General features: G+C 38.1%; 1 protein-coding gene across 1 annotated transcript in view; it reads right to left on the reverse strand.

Moving 5' to 3' along the window:
- The window catches only part of FHIP1A (FHF complex subunit HOOK interacting protein 1A), a 91,348-nt gene extending 65,107 nt beyond the window's left edge, over nucleotides 1-26,241 (reverse strand). The window contains exons 1-2 of the mRNA XM_050896073.1: nucleotides 26,219-26,241; nucleotides 11,215-11,338 (exon numbers count right to left, since the gene is read on the reverse strand). The gene's annotated coding sequence lies outside the window, so the exon portion shown is untranslated. The remainder of the gene's footprint in view (nucleotides 1-11,214; nucleotides 11,339-26,218) is intronic.
- Between the last annotated feature and the right edge of the window lie 469 nt (nucleotides 26,242-26,710).

Below are 26,710 nucleotides of genomic sequence, written 5' to 3' on the forward strand. Positions count from 1 at the left end.
TTTTTTTCCAAGCAAAAAGGGATGGGAAGAAATAAAAACAATCGATGGAAAACAAAAGATAGATTTACATGATTTTCATTGATTAAAACACTAATCAGCCTCCTCTGTACTGTACAGCAGCATTAAAAAAACCTACCACTGCCACCACCCATGCACATACATACCAATACACATACAAGCCAATACATGTTGCTGTTAGGAATCAAGCTGCTGCATAATAGAGGCAGATTCACTGAACAGGTATTTCTAAATTCATGTTCAAACCCCACAAGTGCCATACCTAAAGCATATGAAGCCCTCAATATCTACACCGTGAACATAAAAATGACAGTTTCAGATGCAGATATCTTGCTGATAAAAAAACCTGAACAATTACATATGCATTAAATAAACCTTATGCCATTTATTTCCTTGATTCTTTACATGCCAAAACATGAAAAAACCCCCCTAGAATAAAAAACAACAACAAAAAAACCAGACATGGGCCCACCTTACTATGCATTATTAAAATGCCAAGCACAGTAGGTTGTTAATTTTTCACTTGAAGTAACTGCATAACTTGGTTGGGGAATTATCAGTTCTAAAAACTCTGTAGCCATTTCATTTCTCCTTTCATTTTCTATCATCCACAAGTCATAATCGTATATGCAGTTTAATGAAGAGTAAAGTGCACAAGTCCTTGAATCCCAGATACAGATGGGATGTGCTGTGAGCAATTTTTCTTATCCTAACTGATAAGTAAGAAAAAAAAACCAAAATAAAAATCAAAATATACAGAGACATTAATATAAGCATAGTAAGTTAGAAGTTATTTTTATCATACTGGAAACAAAATTTCTTCTTTCTATAAGCCCAAGATATATTTTCAATCTTTTTAACATGTCTCCATGCTATGCGTCATGAAGATAGATGGTGAAAGATGAATGGCAATAGAATGGTGATAGATTAAAAATAGTGAGACTCAGGAGTACAAGAAGCTTTAAAGAGTACTTTGAATATAAACATAAGTGTATGAGCAAGAAAATAATTATCTATATGCCAACAGACAAACACAGCACATCCCCACAGACAGATTCTTTTTCTGTGAACACCCTCCTGCTATTAACTGTGCAGGAGTCAGGCTTGGGGAAGGATGCTGAGTCAAACTTGTGGTAAAAAAAAAATTTAACCACAACAGATGTGCGTTTACCTAACCACTGTTCTCCTGACTCACACAGAAGAGGTCTTTCAAAACTTCTTAACACATAGGCCTGTAATTGATGCTTGCTTGAACAGTCTAGGAGATGGGAAACGTGCATACTAATCTCCTGTAAAAAGGGGGTGATTGGAAGATCATCGATTGGGCTACTCTGTATAAAATGCTAAACATCCACCTGAGCAGCAATTTGGAGGCACAGAAGTTGTCACCTGGTCACTTGCACAAACAACATCCTATCTTTGCACTCTCTGCTCAGGCTGTGAGCATGCTGAGGGGAGGGAAGATTGTGGCATCATCTCACTCCTGACTTAGGTAAGTGGGAATCCCACTCACAGGGATCAGTTGTTCCAGATATTCCCCCATAGATAATTTTAAGACAATTATTCTACATCATGAGATGCTTACTGCTTCTGCATGCTACTACAGCACTCTTAATAAAGAGGCTCAAGAAACAGGGTATACCATACAGGTTTAAAAAAAAAAAAGAAGAAAAAAAAAAATCACACTATACATAAATTCTGTAGTTTGATAGAAGAAGGGGTTGGGGGGCTATGTCCTCCTCTAGAAGTATCCAGCACTGGTTTTGTCTCAATTAGATTCAAAGCCCATATTGTTACAGAACATTTAAGAACTTTTTTGGAAGCTAATGTGACATGGTAAATGAAACATGCTGATCAAAGCACGTTCAAGCTCAGTTGTCTTATTATTAGTAACATGCTAGTCAATACATTCTGAAAAAAGAACTCATACTTTTAAAAATGTAGAACAGGTGCACTTACATGACCTCCCCAGTTTGCATTTTAGAAGACAGACGTAAGATACACTGCCCTATACCAGTTCAGGTCATTTTTCTGGAGTACATGTTTGTAAGATAATCACGCAAACAATCAAAAAATTTCCATTATAAGAAAAAAACCAAAGCATTCATAAAAGAGCATCAGTAATTCTGCTCAGGGTTTGTCGGCTTATTTTTTTGTTTGTTTTTTTTTTCCCCTTCCAGTTTCAGGAAAAGTGAGAAGTTCTGAACAGGGTCATTCATGATACTGATTCAGCGGCTGCCTTGCCTTTCAAAAGTGCCAGACCAGTTTTTCTCGTTTCTTTTAAGAAAGCAATGCAATGGGACAATAGTTTAATTTCCCAAATTAACTATTGTTGGGCACCCAGCTCTAGGCAATTGGCTTACTCTGTGCAAGCACTGTATTACTACCCTCCTACTTGGTTATATTTCTCAAAATGCAGCATATTATTCTCTTTGACTGTAGCTGCTTCCCACATGTTCATTCATCTTAGTTTGTCTCACTGGGTTTCTTCAACTGTGTCTTATTAAATAGTCTGAATTTTTCTTTCCAGCTGCATGCGAGGTTGACTTTCAGTGAAATTAAGGTAGATTTACACCAATGAAAGGAAAACAGAATCCAGTCGCACAGTTTTAAGATTTAAGAGACAACAAAGCTTTCTAGGCTATGAATTTTAATACTCAAAGATTAGCAATTCGTCTTAATCTCAGTTCTATCCTTCTAGGACAAAACAGTTACTTAAAGAGTTCCTGATAGGGTTTTTACTAAAAGCATAGCTCCAAAAGATGGAGTGAGCCAGTAGAACAGTTCATAGTTCCCAAGAGAACAAGGTCCTGTCCCTTGTCCCACATCCCACATTTATTTTGTGCTTCCTGTTCAGTTTACAAAGCAAGTCAGTTTAACAACAGCTCTAACAAGAGTCAAAACAGAAGGGAGTAAGCCCACATCACTGCAAGCTGGGAACGGAGAGAGAAGGGGGGCTGTGCAGCTTCCACCTTTGACAGAGACTACATCAGCTCTGCTGCTCCTAGAATTACTGCCCAATTTTTATTACCATAGCTGTATATTTAGAGCCAGCAAGTCAAATTCTGAAGATTTACAGCCAATCCCTTGTTACTGAGCCAGTAATTAATGCTATGTTAGTTCTTCTGAAAGAATGTTACAAGAACTCAAACTTTATTAGCAGTAAACATTTCAAAATGTTCAAAATGTTAGGAGACACTGGATCCCCGGTCTCACCTTATTCCAAACTGACCAAATGCAAGAGAAATATTCCCTGGCCTGAGCGCCACTGTGCCCCTGGTAAAGGACACAAACAGATAAAGGAGATGTATGGAAACATAACATAAAACACTAGCAGAAGTGGACAAAAACCTCATTAGACATACTGAACATGATCGCTAGTCAAAACATTCCCAGAAATGAATCTCTTTTTGCACATAAATGAATAAAAATTCCTTATTTTCTTAAAATAAACTTTTCACATCCTTTCCTCCTCTGGAACTGGAAGAATTCTGCTTTCTCAAAGATTGCTTTCCCGTTTTATTTCTCCAAGATTAAACCTCCAACTCTGCATTTGGCCAATGGCCATTCCAAGCTGAACATGACCCTTGGAGGCCAGCAGATTCTTTTGTATCTCACCCACCCCAGCAACTAAGAGTAGGACTGTGCCTCTCCCTACCTGGCCACAAAGAAAAGTAATAAAGGATACAGCAACTTCCTCATCTATTCTATCCCACCCTCGAAGATCCTAGGTATGGAGGGAACCGATTCCAGAATGCACCTATCATGACTCCAGTAAAAAGACTGTAGTTCCCACCTTAAAACACACTTTGCTGTGCAGCTGACACAGTTTTGAAAGGGAAAACAGACTGATGATGTTACAGCCTTAAAATAAGGGGAGAAGCAGGAAAATAAGTTGTTCCTCTCACACATAATACTTTTTTTGAACTGCTCCTGCAATGACACCTACCATTACTTCCTTAATCACAGCAAAATAAAGTTTCTGTCTGGCCATTCATGAATAGCAAAAAGTTATGCTGAAGTTTCTAAGCTGTTTTCAGAAGAGAAGTATTTCAATTACTTTGGCTTTTGAAAGTATTTTCCCCCATGTCATGACCTTCGTAGGGCTTAGAACTGAAAGATTTCCTTGGTTATCAAGTCGTCCTCATCTGCTGTCATAATTTATAATCCTTCACAAATTGATCAACCTCCAGCTTTTGAATGTTCTCTTATATTCACTGAAGATGCTATGACATTTCCAAAGCAGTGAAATATCAGTCCACACATTTTTCTTCCCAGTATCATATTGTAGCCTACTTACTAGAATCACCCATAGAATCAGATAACTGTCAGTGTTTTATGCATCTGTTTTTTAAATGAGAAGATAAGTAATTAGATCTTTAAAGACTGTACTGTAAGATAAATTTTAAAGTTACTGAATTCACATGTAAAAGCTTCATTACCACAGCATCTTCAAAAGATTCATTTTTTCAGTTGTAGCTGGTTGCTCAAGGGTATACCTAAACAATTATTTCATAAGGCTAAAATGAAGGCTCCTCTCCAGCACATCCTACAACAATAATACACTGCTGCTGGTGTGTAGAAAGTGTATTTTGCATAGGCCACTTGAGAATCTACAACATTTTACGGATCAGCAATGTAATCTCAGCACACAGGGAGAACAAACTCTCAACTCAAGTAAAGCTCATTAGGACTTAAAAACAACCAGCAAACCTAGGAATGATTAAATATCAACATCCTGAGATAGAGTTATGGGGTTGGTTTTCTTTTAATAATGTTGTTATATGTCTTCTCAGTATAACTGGGTAGCCATTAAGTGTGAAGAACAGCTATGAAGTGAGAGAAATGCTATTGAAGATAATCAGTATTAAGTAGTACTTACCAAGTTATTTTCTAGTATCCCTTTTTATATCTGAAGGATCCCAAACAGCTTCAGAAAGCAATCAGATTCTAATTGTACAGTGATTAAACTGACAAATACCAAATGTTCTGCATTGAAACAAAATATTTATACATTTCTTGCACTTTAAGTTCAGATGTTGGTAAAGTAAGTCCCAGAGTAGTACCAATCAAGTCAATGAGTTACAGTAATTTACCTAGGAGAACACAGACCTTGGGTCAAAGTTTCAATATTGTTTCAGGTTAGCCTCCTTCTGTGGTAGGGTAGTCAAAGATTTCCCCATTAGCACAAGATTCAACCAAAAAAGACATCCACATATTGTCACACACTGCCTCTGTGCCACAGCTAGAATGCAGTAAGAGACTTTCCCTTCCTCTTGAATATAATGTTCCTACTAGAAGAGAGGCAAAACCCCCCATGTGTTTCATAAAACAGTTTCCATGCAAACTTCAAAAAAAGCTTCAAAACCTGGGACTGAAGTAGTCAGCTGCACACCTTTGTAATACATGGAAATGGCCCACAACAAAACAGCCTGTGTATAAGATACACTGTTTACTGACAGGAAAAGGAAGCTTTCAAATTGAATGGACATAAAAAGAATATTACAATAAATAATTTTGCAAACTACATGCTAGTTCCAGCTACTGGTGCCCTTCAGGAATGTATCATATTTATCTAATCACTTCCAACTTCTCTTGGTTAAGATAAGCCTTGGTCCATTTTAGTTAATAGAGCCACAAAAGTAGGATGAAACAAGTATTCTGCTTAGCTTGCGTTTTATAAACTTGAGCATGCATGTGGCAATGGAATCAACTAATTTACTACCCAGTCAATTTCTTCACTTTGAACCTCAAGCACTGCCAGCAAATCTCATTAATCTAATCTGGGTAGTAAAAAACGCTTCTCCAAAATTCCTTCTCAATAATGTTATACTTACAGTGTCCAAATCTTTGTTTTGAAAGACTTACAAAAAAAAAAATTCAATGTAAATTTTACAACATTCAACTTAATATGAAACTAAGGCCACAAACATTGCTTTAAAAAGCCCAACAGCACACTTGAAGTAGGGGACAGATTACTTTTTCATTAACCCAATTCTACTTCTAGCAAACCAGAGTTTAAAAAATTTCTCCAGAATCCAGGGAGATAAATGACAATGTACTTTCATAGCCCTGAAAAATACACTAAAGCAGAGACACAGAGTCCTTTAAAAAAAAAAAAAAAAAATAAAAGGAGTACATGATGCATGATTTAAACACCTACAACTTTGATCTTGCATTCTCCTCCCTCTGGGTATCTCCTTTTCCCGTCTCTGTTCCTGCAGAAGTGTTAATTTGTGACAAGTTACGGAACTCATTGTTACAGGCCACAGCAGGTACCAAAAGTATACATGATTTTTAAAAGCAATTAGTCAAATTCATGAAAGAAAAAAACCCACCGAATTTACAGAAAAGAAAGACTATTAAATAAGCCCATGGACTGCACATGGCCAGAGATACTGCCATACGCTTGGACTACGCACATGTTCTGCCCTATGCAGCTGCCACTGGAAAACACCACTGTGCTGAATTGATCTTTGATCCCAGCCAGTACAGATGCTCTTAAGCTCTCATTTCAGTCGCAGGTGTCAGCGCAGCCAGTAGGATGGAACCCAAATCCAACCAACAGGAAAACGTGCTGAATAGCATCCGAGGCCCTCTCTGGTTTTAAATCAAAACAGCATTTCTGAGACATGGCCACCAGGAACTCCAGCTTCTGTGCTTGGGCAACACAACTTCCACCAAGCTTCTGCCCCCTTCTCTCAAGGGCCATAAACCCATCAACTCCTGTTGTAAGGACAGTTCAACATGAAAAACCTCACTGATCCCCACTGCTCCATATACAACAAATGCATTGAACATCGTTACCTCCATTGCTTGTCTGCTCAACAAGAAGCTTGTCTGACAACAGCTACAGAAAGGTTTCTCTGGTGTTTTTCTGTTCAGCCCAACAGATTCTAGGACTGCAGAAACAAAACCAAAATCTAATGAACGAGTTTACATTTAGCCTTCCAATTCAATCAATTCTTGCAGGCCTATATATTAACAGTATATCTTACTCTGTTTCATTTATTCCAAGTTTATATTTTGAAATAACACTGCACACTTTAAAACAATTTAATTAATCCACACTGGGAAAAATCAAGTTAGCTTTACCTGAAAACCCTCTTTGTTTTAAAAAATGTTGGGATGTAAAGAACAATGATACACAGGAAAAAATCCTGTCAACTGAGAATTTGATCCCTAGAGATTTTGTTCTGCAGTTTTATTTCGTATTAGCATGACTTTTTTCTTATAAGTTTGCTGCCATCAGAATGGTGTTTTTTCCTCCAAAATAAACATAAAAACACTATGTTGATAACGCTCACTTTTATTATGAAAAACATAATCACTTTTTTTTTCTGGTTTGCTTTTTGGTTTTTTTTAAGACAGAAATTAAGAGATTTTATTACAAACACTGAACTTACCAAATCTTCTTTATTCAGAATGGTCACAATTTCCCTTAGGTTTCATAGGGCTTCTACCAAGCACAATTTACACTGATTTAGTACTAAGGTGAAGCCAATTCTGGCAAGATACCTACTTACTATTTTTATTTCAATGGGACCAAAGTTGAGAAAAACAGCTGTCACTATTATCAGAAAACTAGTCTTACTTTTCTATTTCATCATGCCAGTGGCCTCTCCTGTCTACTGTTACACACTGCTAACTTCCCTGCACTGTGCTTAATTCTTCAGGGCAAAATATGCACTTACCTAATTAGACTCAAGACATAAGGAATGACAAATAAGTCAAGTTGGTTGGACAGATCATTCTTTATGACATACCCTGAAACTTTGCAATGAATAGCCCACATTATGTAATATATACACAAGTTTTTTCCTTGTTTGTCTTGAGCAGAGAAAGAGCAAGTGTCTTATGCATTACTAAAGCAATATATACACCTTCATACTTCTCCAAACTGCCAGGCAGATGTGTCCTTTATAGACCTCTCCCTCAGCATCATAGTGAGAGCAAATTCATACGCTAGTACATAGTGATGAAAGATTAGAAATAAGAACTATTTAAATTATTTATAGAACATTATTGGCTCCTAAAGAAGGCCATGCCAAGCAGCCTGCAACTGGCCCAAGGAATCCTATGAAAGAGTAAAATCTACATCATGTAATAGCTCTTTTCTATTAATATTAACATTTTGTGAAGCTCAAGGCAGTTTAAAAATTACCTACGTCAGTAAAACAGGATCTTCCTCTATAATATTCATTTCAGAAAACTGATAGTAACCAAGTTTTTACTAGATTGCTCCTATGATCAAACTCACTGCTGAATGAAAAAGACACTTCCCTCCCCACAAGTCTGAGTCTTCACAATTTTTCTACTTTTTTTTTTTCTTTTTTTAAATCAGAACAAACTCAAAACCCTACAAACCTTTCACGAGGAAAAAAAAACAAAACAAAAACACAAAACAAAAACAACACACACAGGAAGAATACAGCTGAAAGGAAGCACGATCCTAAGATCCTGCATACAAACTAAGTAACTTAACAAAAGGGGTTTTATACATTTTGTGTCTTTTTCATTCTGAAATTCCAACCTGAATCAAGGAAAGCTTTCCTTAGAGAAGTTTAATTGAAAACAAAAATATAAGGGAACATACTTATTTCAAATGCCTTAATATTTTCTGATAAAAAACATTAACTCTAGTCCCAACTGGTATTAAAGCCTTAATCACAGATAAACTTAGTAAACTAGATACTCAAGCACTTACATTAAGAAATTAGAATTTTTTTCATTACTATTGTTAGCTAAACCAAGGAGAACTCAAACATACTAGTATAATTGATGACTTGAACTAACATGGAATAGGAACTAGTGGGAACTAGAGAAAGACTTCACATCACTGTGTTAGTTCATGTCACTTCCTACCACCAGTGACTGTATTGCCTTTCCATTAGCATAACTGGATTTTAAGTCAGGGACAGAAGAAACAACTAACTGAAAGCTGTACACTGCTATAAACAAAGTTACAGAATGAGACTGGGCTATAGTTTAAACTAACAGTTGTTGTTCTTTTGTTTTCTATCAGGAGAAAGAAATAGACTTGCCTTTATAGCGTAAGATATTAAATTCTAACACTACAAACCATCTGAAGAACAACTCATACCTACAGCAACTGACTGAGAAATAGTCACTTTGGCAATCAAAGCTGCTTCCATACAGCCACAGAACCATGGATTAGCTGTAGCTCAGTCCATGTAAAAGCTGATACTCATTCAATTTTGGATATAGTGCCATCTGTCTTGGGAACATGTAGTTCTTCTGGACAAACACCCTGCTAGCTGAGCTTCTAGAGAAGGCTTGACATTCAGAAACATTTTAATGATTTGCATGTAATAAAACAGGTTTACAACACTGTCAGAGCTGCCAATTAATTCCTTCAGACAGTGGAAACAATAACATATTAAATACTTAACTTGTCAAGCATCAGTGTATCTACAGCCCCTCAGTTTCCTAAAGATACTTTGATATGATACTTCGGGAACTTGTACAGTATATTACAGAGAAACCAGATGCCTCCCTAACCATTACAGGGCAGCACAGGTTAGTATGAGAAGAAGAATATCCTCGCTTCCAACTTGACAAAACAGAAGTCTCCCATTCACCGGTCAGCATCAAGAACTGCAACAAACTGCATCAAGAGGTGGAAGAATGAATATGTAGCATTACAGGGGAGGATAAGACCAGACACATGCTACATGACAGGCTGCTGAAAGATGGTGTTCATTTTAATAAAGCAAGTGTTTGGAGTTTTAAAAACAACAAACAAGGCACAAAAGTTTACCAGATAGTTAATATTTAGTTAATATCTACCAGCTATTCATATTTTTTCTAATTAGTTTCAAAGAAAACCTGAGCATATAAAAAACAGGAACTAGTGATTATTGTAAAGTATCATTTTGTATTTGTTCCCCTTTCCAATATTATTTGACTGGTACGAATGGCCTACCTGATGTAACCAACACAACTCTGGAAACCATACACACTGTCAGATTTCAGGCTTGTCTGTACTAATCCCAGTCTCATTTCACACCCACACATCAGGCTCCCTCCTACTAGCTAGCTTGGGCTTCTCTTATGCACACAACTTCCTTATGTCAATCTTGCAATTAACATCCACATCTCCTCCCCAAATGATGCCAACTCTTCTATGAAACATTCAAGCTATGAAGACCACACCCTCCTTTATGCTCTTTCATCAGCCCCTTTTGCAACCTGAGAATAAGCTTCTCTTGGGAAGGCGACTCATAAATGTTCAGCCCTTTTCAATTTGTAAAACAGTTTATCCAATAAAAAAAGGCACATGTACGATGTTGCATCAAGAACTAAATGATACTTGTGCTTGTAGATCAGGTCAGGGAAGAGATTTATCTGAATTTTCATGTCGGCTGACTAGTTTCACTGCAGAGTAAGATGAAGTAAGATGATCCAATGACAAACCAAAGTCTAGGAGCCTCCACCCCTTATTCAGTTTTTGTTGTAAAAGGATTTCTAAAGTTTCTGTGCTCAATTTTTAAGCACAGAGAAGACAAGTCTTTCCTCCTTCAACTCTTTCTGTATCCTACAGTGTACTTGTTAGAGTCAGAGGAAAAAAAGAAGATGTACGTTCTTCACATGACAGGCTTTTCAACTATTTCATATCCCATAGTCCAAATGACATGGAGATATTCTGAAACAAAAAAAGAGGAGTCTTGCCAACTCAAGAAAATCCTGGTGTACAGTCTGTTGGGTTCTCATCAGTGTGCCACTGGTAATCTATCACCGACTTATAGGGTATGTAGGTCACATGTTATTGTTCTCCAGAAGTTACAGGGCACTAAGAGACAGCTCAAGTGCATTTGATAATTGCCATATATTAATTTCACATGTAAGCAATTACTGTGGTTGCCACAGGAATACTATGCAACTGTCATCTGCTGTGGAGTATACTGTATAGGTATGAACAAGAAGAGAACTGAAACACCAAACATTGACAGGATGCTCCAGAGCCCACATTATCTAAATGCAGCTCAGTGCTACTGGAGCCTCTATTTTACATTTTAAATAAGACTGAAGTCTCAAGCCCACTTTTCAGAGGGCAGGTGTCCATACCTTAAAAACCGATTGTGACACCCAGCATTCCAAACAGAGAGCTCATGGTTCAGCAAACAGACTTCTATTATGAATTACCTATTACATACACACACACACTTACTTTACCTGCAATTAAAGCATGTCAACAGGTCAGCAAGGAAGAACTTGCTCTGGCAGCTGTTCCATTTGGTGGACAATCTAGATCTAAAGTTTCTTCAGCTGACACGTTTCAGCAGCATTCAGCTTTCCACTATAGACAAGGAAAAGTAGAGAAAGTAGAAAAGTAAAAATTATCATTCTCTATTAATAGAAAGTAACTGCCCAACACTTGAATGAAATTTGGCAGTTTAACAACTGGGAGGAAAAAAAAAAAAAACAAATCCTCTTAAAGAGAACAAGATGATAAAATCTCAAGCGTACAAGAGAAGCAGTAACAAAGTGTATTCCACAGCATGAGACAGGTCTGCACAGACAGGATCAGAGCTTTCAGGCCTTCCCCCATTTCCTTGTTGAGAAGCCCTTGAAAACACCAAGGCCATCATTAGCTATGAGCCCACACCACTGCAGAAGCAATCCACATTTCCCTTCCTTGCTGCCTTCTGATCACTGCTGCAACCCAAAACCATTTGCATCCATGCTGCACCTCAAAAACACTTGTGCATCACACACTGAATATGTTTGGGGCAATCAAGAAACTGTTCTGGCTAAAAAGCAACCACTGGAGAAAAAAAAAAAAAGAAAAAAATGTAAAAGCAGAAAAAAGTGGTGTGACACTGAATGCTAAAGTTGGCTACACTGCCAAAAAGCTGATTACAAAACTCAATTTTCAGACAGAAAATGCATCATAAACATCTTGTTAAACCAGCTAAACACATGCAAAGGTAAAGGAGAAGGAGAAATCCACACCTTTCTGTCAACACTGGAGTCATTTATATTAAATTTATATTTGACATGTAACAAGGCCGCACACGTACAAAAAAATGCAAGTTTGAAAAGGGTGTCTACTCATTTACACAGTGCTTAGCATTCAAAATTGATTTTACAGACATCTTGCTAACCTGTCTGGCAGAAATTCCTCCAGACTACACAAATTAATTCAAAACAGGGAGGCTGTCAGTTTTTCTGTCTTATAAGCAAGGAGGTAAAATTTTGAAATAGTTTTCAGCATGCTGAAAGGAATCATGCAAAAGTTAAAAAGGTACATAAATCAAGGGAGAAAATAACTATTTTGCATAAACATGATTTTTGGCCAAGAACTCATAGTTTAAACCAGGTTCTTAAAACAGCTTTCCCATCAAAGTAGCATGAACAAAACCACCCCAAAATTAAGAGCTTATGGGAAGACACTATCAGTTTATAGATCACAAATATAACATGGTTTCAGTACAGGCTAGACTAGATGATCCAAGAGATCCCTTGCCATTTTATGCTCCTGAATTTTAGGGATGATTATACCAAATTCCTCCACAGAGGTAACTAGAAATCTCATAACAGCCTTTTAGCATCATTTTTCCCCTCTATTAAAACAAAGAGGTAGTCCTAAAAACTAGCCAATTTCCTCAAGTGAAATGATACAGGGTGAATCTCTCTATCCTCCACATCATCTCTAAAACGTTTCCTGCCAGTGCCTTCAATGCAATCCTACTCCCGCCTGTGCCTCTAAATAACAGAAAAGAAAATATATACCTAACACCAACATGGAACCAGATTAATCCAGAAAATGTTACGAGCTAAGGGTTGGGGTTTTTTTTGTTAAATACCATTTAAATAGTATGTGGGGATATTTTTTTAAATTCTACATGAGGAAAAAAGAAGTGTGTTGTTTTTTTTTCTTTGACCCCACTTCAGAAAAGTATTACTTTGCACAGCTCACTAGAGATAAAAATCCGTAAGAAACTCGCGACGACTTCTCTGCATGCTTTTATCTGCCCACATTCCGTATGGCCTTTGTTACTACTACCTGGCTTCCACAACCTAAGAATGTGTGCAGCATCACTGAAATAGTAAAATACTGTTCACAAAATGCTAGGTCACTAAACCATGATATTTTTAATATATTTTCTTATTACTCAAAATAATTCTGAGTGGGGGCACTAAAGGAAGGAGATTTCTCCATAATTTCTAATTAACACTAACTCCCCTCCTGTATGCTTCATACAGCCATTATGTCTGCTCATAAAAATAAGATTATAAATTTGATTTGTTAAATACAGTTTTTCTATTTTTGTTTCGCTGTATCACTTATCTGTGTAAATTTATAAGTGGAGCCTATAATTGTGTTCTTGACCAAGCTGTCCTTTAGCTTAAATAATTATTTTCTCCCTTGGATTTATCATCTTCAATTTGCAGCATAGCTTAAAAACTACTGTCATACACATAATAAAAAAGGTATAGTCTAAATGAAGTCCTCATGATTGAGTTTTACAAGTTGATCAACCTGGCATTTTTCTGTCCTTTTAGCTACATATAAAATAGTCCATCACAGGGAACAGAAAAGAGGAAGAGGGGGGGTGGGGAAAAAAAAAAAAAAAAAAAAAAAAAAGGAAGAGAAATAGCCCCTATCCATCGTCAGAACTGAAGTCTAGCACAGAAGGTATCCCCAAGCCTCTCTAGAAATCATTGTTTCCAGCAGAAGTGGGAAAGGAATATGCAAGAAGCACCCATGGAGGGGCCTCAAGTGATCAGAATTAAGGGGGGCGGCGGGGAAATGAGCCTCTTAGCACATTTGTTTTAAAGATTCCAGCGTGCTTCAACCTGAAGAACATTTCTTATCTAGAATCACAAGCCTGAAACTGAAAATTGGTACAAGAGACTGAAACCGTAGCCAATGAAGAACAGAGTTATATGAGGAACAATCCCATTTCTGATCTGGCTAATGCATGTTTTCCATTATATGCTTAATAAAATATTACACATATTTAAGAGTGGTGCTGTATTATCCTAACATATTCAGTGTTTCAGCTTCAAAGTACTGCAAGACTGACTCCATGAATCTTCGTTACTACTACTGAGGCAGTCAGGAAAAACACAAAGGTCTGTTCTTTTGTAGTCTACAAAAGCATGATTTCTCTATGATATGCAGTTAACGTGGAGGTTTTAAAGAGAAGGCATTCAGAACATGGAAAGATTCTCTGATCATACATATGTAAAAAAATCTGGATCTGAAACCTTAACAACAAGCTATGGTAACTTTCCAGAACCTAAGTGCCTTTAGCTTCCCAACTCATTTAAAAACAAACAAAACCAAAAAACCACAAACACACACCTTAGGTTAGAGGGCAAAAGAAGACTCAGTCTAGTATATGAAATCACAAGAATTTGAATAATCTAAAGAAATTCCAATTTCCAATCGGCTTTTTTTTTTCTCCATTAAAAAGTGTAATTAAATTAAAGAAGCACAGTTATAATTAAACAGAGAGCTTCCTGTACTTGTGGCCCAGGAGAGTCATATTAATCACACAGTATTGCCAGTGTGTACTTGTAACTGGCTCTCATTCACCTCCAGACAAAATTCAGTACTGCCACGTAGAAAATAATACATCCTTATCGCCAGAGAGCACTGACACTTGGATCTCTTTCTAGGCACTGATAAACCATTACTGTCAAGCACAGTCTTGCCTTATGTAACGTGTTTTTGGAAGAGCAAGTATTTTGCTTTTGCATCAAATACACAGCTTTGTAAAAGTAAGCAAGCGACACCACACACCAGGTAAAAAATAATACACATCTGCATTCTGTATCTGGGGGGGGCGTGCAGAGGGGGAGAGAGAGAACACAAAAGGTTCTGCCTTCCCATTTCTGAAAACTGAGACAAATGAGGAAAATATGAAATGGTAGAGGAACCACTCAAAAAAATTGGAACCAGATATTAAAAAAAAAAAAAAAATTTAAAATCATACGAATATCAGAAAAAAAAAAATATCAGCTTACATTGCTTGGATAGCCTGAAATTCTGTTCTAAAATGGGTGTGATAAGTATATTAAAAAGTTTTAGAACATAAAAATAGTCAATTCATAGTAGTAACCTTCATGAATTAAAATGCTCTATTTTATACCTTGATATCATCATAACAGAAGGCCGTTTTCAATGTTTCTTCAACCCACAGCAGAGCAGTCTGTCAAATCCTCTTTTAATAGGCAGGTTACAGGACATCCTCAAAATGGCAAAAGCATTTTCAAGGATTTGTAAGTGAGTAGCCAAGAACTAGCCATCCTCTTTTACACAATTAATTTTGAGCTCAGGATTATACTGGATTTTATTTGAGATGAAAGTTGCCCTTCGAGACTGCATTGCATCCCACGTATCATAACCTACACCACTACCCAGGCTAGATATTATGAAAGATGCATAACCTTGTGGTTTGGGAAATTTAAATTACTTTCCTTATCTTTCCCCTTCACATGAAAGCCCAAGAAAACAACCCCAGAAACCATAGTACACAGATTTATGAATCAATACAAACACTCCCAGTAGCAATACATGCCATTCAAAATCTCACAAAAACAGCAGATGGAGTTTAAAATATTAAAATGGAAGTATGTTAAACATTAGCTCTGTTTCATACATGCATGATGGTCATTAAGATAAAGAACATATCACAGAAGCGATACATTCTGGGAAACTTCCCTCTGTGAGTAAAAAAAAAAAAGTCTCCTAAACTGTTAATTTTACATAAAATTGTGTCTATTTGCTTTTGATTTAAAGATCACTTGACACTGCAGGACTTCCTCAAATCTTTGTTTTTCTTCTGCTATTCATAGCTTTGCCCAATAGCATCCAACTAAAATTAAAACCTTTGTTTAATGTCACTACTGTTATCCCTAGCATTCAGACAAGAAATCTCTCACAGTGAAGAGCCATCTCTGTTTTGTGCTGTTAATGGAGAATTAATTAAAGGAAAAGAGTTAGTGCACCCAAATAAACACAGGCTACAAGGGCAGCACAATAGAGGGTTGTTTACAACATACAGTGGATTACACGACAGAGTTTGCCAAATTGTCACTAACACAAGCTGATTAAGTTTGCACGGCAGAGAGCAGACATTAGCACAGGTCTGGAAGCAGTAAAACCACAGTGGCTTGGATGCAACACCACACAAATAGGACAAAACTGCTTTCGAAGCTACTCTAGGCATCTTCACACCACATTTCCTAGCACTCCCTGTTCTAGGATTTGCTCCTGCAGAGCCAGTGTGGGTATAGGCATGCCCGCAGTCCTTTTTTTCATGTTGTTGTCTTATAACAGGGACTTCTAGCTACTTTTCAACAGCCACAGAGTTGTTTAATATCTTCTGGATCCTCCCTGTCAGGTAAGACATAAGAGTAGAGGTAGGGAGAAAAGGAATTCTCAGTACTGCGCTCTCCCTGGATTTTGCAGATCGTGCTGCACCACAGTAATCATCTCCTATTTACCAGTTAAAGGCTTAAAAATCACCTCAGTCATCTAGTCCTTCCCCCTGTGCCATGGTAATACCCATCACGTTTCTGTCATGACTCACAGGTGCTTGCATCACCCATTCTTAAAATTATTCACAACTTTTCCTGATAATATATTACAATGCAACAGTGTCTTACCAACCAAGGAAAGAAAACAGATCATTGTGAGAAACATGTACATTTCACATACTTAGACTAACCCTCACTCTCTCATTTTTCCACCACCTCTTCTTTGAAGCTAAAATAACAGCTCCTGGTTCATTCAGTCATTCCTCCAGATACCCAGGTATTCTTACTGCTCCTCTCCAGACTCCCTCCAATGGGTTCATATTACCTTCTTTTTTTCTCCCCCCCCCCTTTAATAAATTCCATCTTCAAAACTGGACACTACCTCAACACTGGCTAGAAAGATTACTTCACTTAACTTGCAGAATATACTTCTATTCTCACATATGTGATGCAGTCACAGAACCCCACAGTAAGAACTAGAAAGGTCCTAAAGGTTTACTGAAGCAAGCCTTGGGGAGAAGCATTTGGTCCTTCTGGCCTTCTCTGATTGCTCCCATCAACCAGGAGGCAGTAATTACTTTAAAGAAGCCTTGCTGTGTTTGAAGTAAGGAACTGGGCTGTGGGGCTCATGCTTTAGCTATGCAAACCTCAGCCCCAACCTGAGAACCAGCCCTATTAAAAAAAACCCTTTTCTAAGGGCAGAATTCAATCATTCTGTTACAATATCTTGGTATGATATTCTCTAATTTCACAATTACATAACAATGTTGACTCTTGCTATTCTTGGCATCCACTATAATACCTAAATCCTTCATATATATAAAAACCAAAAAAATCCCACCCAAAAATCAAAACACTATCTCATGAGTCCATTCCTAGAGAAAACAATGTTTTTGAAGCAGTTTGGCACTTGCCCACAGTCAATTCCTCCAGACATTCTTTAACAAGTGTGAAGTTTTGACATTTTCTATCATAAAGAGTCAAACTACTAGAGATCAACTGCTCCTCTCCTGTTAGCATTTTGGAGAAAAATTGCATTAGTTTAACATGGTTTAATCTTAAAAATAAAATCATATGGGCTACTGCTCATTTCTTTGTTATCTTCTACTGCTTTAGGAGGGTTTAATTCCCATGAAAAATACTGGAACAAATAATCAAAGTTAAACAACTGGGTCTACAACTGCTCATTTCTACTTCCCCCCCCCCAACACCTGTAAAGACAGACACTATAATCACTCTTCTCAGTGTCACAATATTACACGCATCCTCCATGAGTTAAGCAACTGCAGCAGCTCAGGGATTACATCAACCAGCTCCTACCCTTCCAATAGTGTTTTTTAAACACTTCAAACTTAAACTTATCTAAGTAAGTTCCTTCCTCACACTAGCTTTGGGGTTTAGCACTTGCCTTGAACACCACGTTCACCTCCGAGTCCCAGTCTCTCTTATTAAAGATGAGGTGGGGAAAGAAAAAAAAAAAAAAAGGCAACCTCAGTCTGCTTTGCATTTTCTGTCCACAGCTCCAGTCTTCAAACAGCAGCAAACCTTCCCTGTCTTTCTTTTTACTAACATTATATTTCTATAATGATTTCTTGTTACTCTTTTTGAGTTGGCCATTCTGAATGTTGCATTTTAATTACATGTGTTTGTGCTTTATTTTTTACACTTGTCCTTGGCAATCCAGCCTGGATTCTTTCCCTCCTTGTTGTGTTTGATGTTAAAGTGCTCACTAGTAGTCAAGCCAGCCTCTCACTACTTTTCATATTTTCCTCTGCGGAAGCAGTTTCAATTTTTAACAAATTAACATAATTTTCTAAAGGAACAATCTCTCTCCTAATTTTTTTTTCTCTTAACACACAGAACTAATAGATAAGATTCATGTTAGCCAGACTCACATGAAGTCTGTCTTTCTAAAAATCCATTGTTTTATTCTAGCACAAGCCCTCCTTCCCAGATTCTCATTTGCTCACTCTCACACAAATTACTCATCTTCTGCTTATAACAAAGCTTGGAAGAGCCTATCCTCTGGTTGCTTTCTTCATATTTAGCACCAGGAAAGCTTTACCAAGGTCCTCCAAGAACTTACTAGGAACCTGCATCCCGCCATACTCTCTAACCAACACTCCTAGGTAATTAAAATCCTGTGATCTGGATGATTTCTGCTAGGCATCCACAAACACCCTTATCTGGAAAATCTCCCCCATTTGCCAGCCTTCAGTCACCTCCACCAAGACAGTACCAATATTCTTTTCCTTTTTATTTACATAGACTTTTAGCAGAATTGTTTAGAATTGAAAAGTTTGTTTATTCTGCCATCAACTGCTTTTTCAACTCCCTAATGCCACAGACCCCAATATTCCTGTACTTGAATGCATAATATTTTTATCTCAGAATATTTGAATGTACGTTGGAACAATAACTTCTTAGATCACATTATCTCCTGTCACCGAGCCCAAAGCTGAGCACTCCTGAAATGTTGCTGTTGAGTTGATGCCTCTTTTAAACCTAAACTGTTGTTACTTTAAATGTTTGCCAAAACTCTGTACAAATGTTACCACTAGTAATAGAATATGCCTTGCTGCCAATAAAACAAAATTTTATCCCCCACACTTGCTGCTACTTTAAAAATCAAACAGTAACTTTCCACCTATTGAATCATTACACATGTACGTGCTATAGTAATGATATAACGTACAGCAAGTACTGAATTTAAGCTATGCAGTTTATCACTTCCTAAACTAATACAACATCCATGAAATGGGAGGCATTACTATCACTTTAGATTTTTAAATTGTCAAGAGGAAGAATCAGATAACATTTCATTCATCTTTAATTCATTTAACTTTTTAAAAATGTATCTGCACACAAAGTAATTCAAATGCTGTTTAATTTCACTGAAGGCTAATGGGAAAAGTTCATGCAAATACAAGCCACAAATTCTGCTAACAATTTTTTCCTTATAGGCAAAGACTAAAAGAAACGTTAATACCTGGAAAAGCGTTCAGATAGCTTCTATATACACCAAAAGTCAAATAATTCAGTCATTTTAACTGAGCTGACTTGCATGTCAGCAGAACCAATGTCTGTGTGCCCAGAACTTTGTCTACTCCCTCAGCTACAGAAGTCGATCTTACGAAGAGCATTATCACTTCCTTTGACCTTTTTCCCTACATCCTTAATGTTGGGTGATGGATGCTATTTATCATTTCTGATTTACCCATTTTGCTAACAAGTAAGTTGCTAAAAACACTATTACTAACAAAAGATACAACTTGTAAATAGCATGCATCATAAATGCAGTGTTTGCTAAACTGCCTTAGTTGTTTCTCTCTGAATATTTTTTTTTCCCCAATAATAAAGGTTCTTGTGAAAAGAAAAAAAGTTTGCCAAGTCTAAGGACTCCACTGGCATCCAAGCAAAACAAACCTAGCTCTATCTAGACTAAGGAAATTCTGCAAAACCAAAAATTCAATACTACTGTGTGTTCTGCTGTAACACTAGCAAGTCAGTAACCCTAAGCACGGGGCTGTTGCTGGCAAACATCACCACTGCAAAAATCATGCCAGCAAAATACTGCTGAAGGCAGATGTAACCACTGACATCCATAAAACCTCTGTGTTATCTGCAAGCCAGTTCACGCTAACGTCTCCCAGTGTTGTTCACATTGCTGGGACCAAAACGTTAAGAACAGAAATAATTGTGAGGGCAAATCAGTTTCTGCCCTCCATGTTTATTTTCCTCCATTATTCCTTTTTTTTTTTTTTTTTCACTTTTGAGAAAATGTACTTCCACTTCACATGCTCCTCATCCTATGAAAATGCTTCAAGGAGCTGATAAAGAACTTTCTAATTGTTTACCTGAAACCACTCCAAGCAGGCAAGCATAATTAATCTTACGCAACTCAGCAATTCAAAAAGGAAATTATCCTGTTATACCTATTGCTGACTATGTGTTCTATGCTTCCTTGTAATGAATGGCAAAATGGCCAATTAAAAAAAAAAAAAAAAAAAAGGCAAGACCATCTCAAAGTAACAGACCAGCTGAATCCACTACTTCTTGGAAATTCGGAATCATGAGTCCCAATATAACTGATAGTCCCAGTCCACACCACAGGCATTCCAAGGCGATTTGGGTGGTTTGATAACAACATCAGAGCAAAACAAGGAGCGACACACCCTTTTTTGAAGATGTTAATGGTTTGCAGAAAAATCTTTGGCTGCTTAGCACCTGTTATCACTGTAGCTCAGTCAGGCACACAGGAGAGAGAACCCAGCATAATTCTAAGTCACACACAGAGAGGAACAGAGCCCTCACCTCTGAAACAAATCCACATCTCACTGTGGTTGGGAGCATGCACTTCCTGCGAAGTCCAGCACTGAAAATCAAGGGAGTTCCTCAAAAGAGGAGATAAGCTTTTGTCCTCCATAGGTTTTCTTACAGGAATACTGATTTTATGACACTATACTGAAACATATTTATGGCACTGCCAAAGTGTAAAAGTCTCACAAATGTGCAAGGAGGAAACAGCACAGCTACGTTTAATAAAGCACATGGGTCCAGTGTAACAAGGTAACAAGCCACAGATGTTTCAACTTGTAATCATAAAAGTAGCACCTCCCTACTCAGGCTCCCTTCTTCCCTTACATGTTCAAGATACGTATGCTTACAGAAACACTACTCTTAATGTAATGCCAGTACGGTGGTGAAGGAGCAAGCCAAATTAGCTCTCCCTCTCAGGTTTGTTGCATTAGGGCAGGAGCATGCCACATCAAAATGAGTTAACACAATTTAGTAAAAACCCACACTAATTTTCAGACCTGGCTGCACAACAGCAATTTTTCATTCATTGCTCTTTGACTTGTGTGTCAGAAAACAAACATCTGAAAAATGTTTAGTTATTACAAATTATTAACTGTCAATTGTTAATAAAACTAACTCAAAAATACAAAATTCTCTTCCCTCCTGCCCAGGTGTACCTGAGGTTTTACAAAAGATTTTGTGAATGTAAGTGGGATTGATTCTTCAGCAGTTCAACTCTTCAACCGTCAGCACAGTGCAATAAAAACAGCCAACAGTTAAATTTAAGTTACAATTCAAAAGTTTACTGGCATATAGGTCTTGTCAATAGCTTAAAGGCTTTATTTTTTTAATGTACATTAGGAAATCCTTCTAGCTGCAAGCTCTTTCGCTGGCATCACTTTATCAGTTCCCCAGGCAAACTAAACTACTACTAGAATAGTCACTACCTTAGGTCTACTTATATAAAAATTTTCAGAAATAAATCCTACCCTCCACCAATATATAATACAGGCAACTTGTAAAAAATGAACTAGAATTAGAAGGATAAAGGGCACAAGTATCTTCCAGCAACAGTTATTTATGCAAAGAACCTAGCACGTGTTTTTATTATCACACAGCTTTTTTGCCTGCCCCCCCCCCCCTTTTTTTTTTTAAGCCAAACCAAACAAGTTCTTCTAAGGCATGCAACTGTTTAAATAAACAAACCTGTGTCTGTCATACTGTTTGGAGACTATTGTAGAGGTACAAGGGGAGGAGATGACATTTGACTATGCTTCTACAGTTAAAAGGCAAAAATTACATAATAAGAATTTGCCTAATACTTTTAGCACTAATCTAGCTATGTATTTCCCCACCCAGAAGCAGATAACATGTCCTCTACAATGCTAATTATGATTAGACCAGAATTAACTGTCATGGTCTATCATCACTGTGCAGGTAGGCAATTCAGTATTACCTCACAATTAAACCTTTTTTTTTTTTTAAAGAAAAAGAAAAAAAAGAAAAAGAAGTCATTGATTTCCCAATAACTTACCACCCATGGGGAGCCACCACAGTTTGAAACAGAATAAATTTCAGGACAAATTCTGCAACTGCTATGAAAACGTGCTGCATTTAGTTCAGAGATAATGCGAGTCAAAGCCCCAAGTACGTCTTACACAAACTAACTCAGGATTTCATTCCTCCTTTTCAGGTGGCAGTTGATTTTGGAGGAAAAATACTGTTACACATATATATGGAACTAAGGTTTCGGGCCTCCTGCATGCAGATAGCTATATTTGTGTCATGTTTCCAAACTTTCCTCTGTTAAAGGTAATCCCACTAGATATCAGACGTAACACATTCTTAGATCATGTCTTCATGTGCCTTGAGCCCCTACCACCACTGTCACCAGCTCTTACCTTACCTGCTCTGCTTCCATTCCACATGCAACTGCCTCACCTGGACATGCCCTTCAGGATCACCTTTGACAAGAATTTTTTGGCCACATGGTTTAAAATGGAAAGCATTCTTATCATACCATCAATGAGTCATTTACTAAAAGATACCTACATATAATAATAGGAATTCTTACAATCAATGCCTAAGACAGAAAGTAAGGCAAGATGTGTTCCCAAAAGCTCCTCAGTCTTCATAACACTAACTTTAGCTGTGAATGTTTTGCTACCATCACAGCACCTCCAAACTTAAGTTGACACTTTAAAATGTCCCGGTGTGTGTACATATTACACAGGAGTAATTACGCCAGAACCACTTATTGCTGTACGCATTCACAAGCACATTTAAACCTGTTCTTTCAAATCAGCCCAGATCAAATTCAGACTTGATCCAGGTCTAACTGACCTGCTGCCTGTGACACAGTGAAGTCCTAGCTCTACTTTCCAAATGGATTATTCCAATCAGGAAAAGGCACCATTTCTTGGAGGCTGTTCGCATGAGTTTTTAAAGGTACAGCAATTCTTACAGAACAGCCACACCAGCAGCTACTTACAAGCCTTTATTTGGCCACTATGCTGTACTGCAAAAAGGACTGAAAAAATTTCAGAATTTCCAGATCGCTAGTGCCCCACCTTTTGACCAGTGCAGCAGGTCTTTGTAGCATCTTCTGGAAGCACCCCGACGTTGCTTGTCTTGACTCAACATATCAGAGCATTAAAAGTGCATCCATAACATACCTAAAGGATAGGCATCCACTGTTGTGTAATACATTACCTGAAACACACCCAAAAGCAGAACACAAAAAGCACTATTTTGCCAACAGCCTTCCTTGATGCCCTCTTTCCTGGGGGCTTCCTCCAATGGGGATAGAGAATACGATTTTTCCTGGGTTGTAGGCCAGTCTTACACTAAATAACTATCTGATGAGGCTGAGAAGAGACCACGGAAGCTAACAATGCCAAATCAGCATGTTTGAGTAGAAGAGTCTTAGAGCAAAAGACACTTAGAGAAGTGTCTGTAAACCAAAATATACTTATAAAACTGTTACAAAAAAGGATGACTGGAACAAGAGGTCACAAAAGCCCTGTTCTCAGCAGCACATAACGAACACCACAAACATACCAACGACTCTAGACATGCCATAGAGCACAAAGAGAGAGAGAAAACATCTCTCTCGAATGTTTGAGAGAAACTACTAGTCACAATAACATTATACCAGGATGTGGAGACCTGCAGTTTTTAAAATTCGACTATGCAACTCAAACACTAAAGAACTAAACGAGATTTCCATAAGCCTAATTAAAATTTGAAAAGCCCTTGCAATGAAACCTTCTGCAAGCATCAAAAAGCAGCATTTGTACACTAATAAAGATATGCAAGGGTGGAACGGCAGCATTTGTAAGTTCTTTTTAAAAAAGCCTTAAAACTTGATGTACATCAAAGTAATCTTGATAACCCTTCAATGAACAGTTTAACAGAGAAACTGATACTTCAGATGGTACTGAGAGTCTGTAAATCTGAAGGCTTAAGCTTAACAGGCATCAATGCATTAGTATAATCTTTGGAAAAGAAAATACATCTATAGATTTCTAAAACTCATTTTCATGCCAGGATCAAATAAAACCACATCAGCAGCAGTTTCTCCAATTTTGGTTCTCTTAGTTTCGGATTCTATGAAGTTTTGTATCCCATTTAGGGGAAAGAAAAAAAAAAACAAACCCAAAACAAACCTCACAGAGGATAATTCAATTTTTACTATCACCACCATATAGTTTAGACACAACGTGGATACAGTAAAGTTTAAAAAAAAAAAAAAAGAAAAAAGAAAAAGATGTAAATGAAGTTATGTTTCTTCCATGGGCTTTGGCAACACATTTTTCATCATTTTAATAGAATTCACTTATTTTTCAAAGCACATATCATCAATTTCCATGGCTCAATAAATAGATTAAAATAGCTGTTAGCAGAAGTCAATTGAAAACGTTTGTCTTGATTGAGATGGATAACAGAAAAAGGCATCTGGATGTTCCATCAACTTCACAGCTGCCATCCTCACACCAATATCTCACTGGTACAATCCTGACCTTTGCAATTATTTATACTTTACAAAGTAGATTGAAAGTTTTTCTGTCTTTTCTTTCTCCCTTTGACCTTCCATGTTCATTAAAGCAGAGCCAGAGAGGAAGAAACGAATTACAGCATTAAGTCCTAATTCTTAGATTAGTTTCAGATCAGGGGGACTCTTTATACATGGCCCAGCAGAAGTAAGGCAACGTGAATAATGTGAAAACCCTAATCCGACTTCACTCCTTCAGGTATTATAAACCCTTCCAATCGCCATTTTTTCTAAAAGGTTTACTTCTAGAAATTATGATATAAAAACACCACAGGCCAGAAACATAGGTCTGTACTGCATGACCTAACACTATTACCTTATTGGTGTGTGAGAGGTCTCTTTGAATGGACAGTTTATTATCACTCCCTCTTCTCTCTGAAAATGAAAATAAGATAAAAGCATCGTGCTTCACCACTAACAAGATGAGGCCCTGAATCCTTCTTACGGCTATGAGGAGGAATAAAAACACTGTTGTACAGATGAAAAATGCAACTATAAACTCTTGCACAGCATCAGAGTTTTGCATTGATAAACAGAAAACATCTAGGCAGAGAGAAAGGGTACTGGCAGATTCTGAAGTCTTTTGCAGTTCAACCAGAAGTACTATAGCGGCATATAAAATAACACACTCATTTTTAGGCATTTTTCTTCTTCTTATTGTCATATGAGATGTGTTAATGCTAATCAGAAAACCAATCACACACTCCAGGAAATCAGACTGAAATAAAAATCTCCAAATACTACCAAGTGTGCCTTAGCATTTCTCAGTTATAAGAAACCATATGCCCCAATCTGGCAAACCGTCTTATACTGGCAGGCTGGCCCTACACACAACCTCCTAACAGACAGTGTGTATCTGCCTGCACATACAGATTTGTCCACATAGAGTAACTCAAAATCATGCCGAGTTACTACAACAACCTTGGGTGACAGAACACTTTCACATGACCTTGCTAATAGTTCCTCATTGCCTCAAAAATCAGAGAGAGCAACACAGCAATCACTTTATCAGGATACACTGCCTTCTCCAGTTACCAGGGCCCTGAAGTTGCTGAGGCCTCTACTTTCCTTTGGCACTCCAAGAAAATATCAAAATAGCCTTCAGTGATTTGGTGAGTGATGCAATGAGTGTCCTGAAGCAAAAAAAAAAAAAAAAAAAAAAAATCAATGTTACCAGCCTGTTAAAAGAGAAGCCCGAACCCAAACTGACAACCCACACACAGGGTCACGCAGCTAACACACGTAAGTAGAAATACCTGGCACTATGCAAAGCGTCACACTTGTGACGAAAAAGCCTTCTTTGAAATAAAAGCGCACATCCCATGCTCTCACCTTGGCACTCGCCCGCTCCCCGGCTCGCAGCCCTGCGCGAAGCCTGGGTCCTCTCCCAGAAGTTTGCGACCAACGCTGCCCAGGTCGCCCTACAAACCAGCAGCCGAAAAGCCGAGCCAAAAAGATAAAGGGGATTAGGCAGGCATTACTTCCAGTGACCTATATACTCCCCTCAGCCCTCGGCAGCCCTGAGGCAGACAGCAGCTGCTCGGCTGCGGGGGACACCGGCCCGCCGCCCCGCACCGCCGACGAGACGCCTCCTAAACTCGGCGCCCGGGCGCTGCCCAAACTCGGGCGGGGGAGCGACTGCGCCCGTGCACGGAGGCCCCGCCGCCAGGTCCGAGGCCCGTCCCCAGCCGCCGCCACGGCTCCTTCCCCAGCCCCTACCTGGCGCGGGCGGTGGCGGAAAGTTTCCCCGGGGAGGGGCGAGGCGGGCACCGCTCCCTCTCTGCCGAAGCGACCGGCTCCGGGAGGCAGGGGAGGGGAGGGAAG

The sequence above is a fragment of the Gymnogyps californianus genome, chromosome 4, assembly GCF_018139145.2.
Source record: "Gymnogyps californianus isolate 813 chromosome 4, ASM1813914v2, whole genome shotgun sequence".
NCBI lineage: Eukaryota > Metazoa > Chordata > Aves > Accipitriformes > Cathartidae > Gymnogyps > Gymnogyps californianus.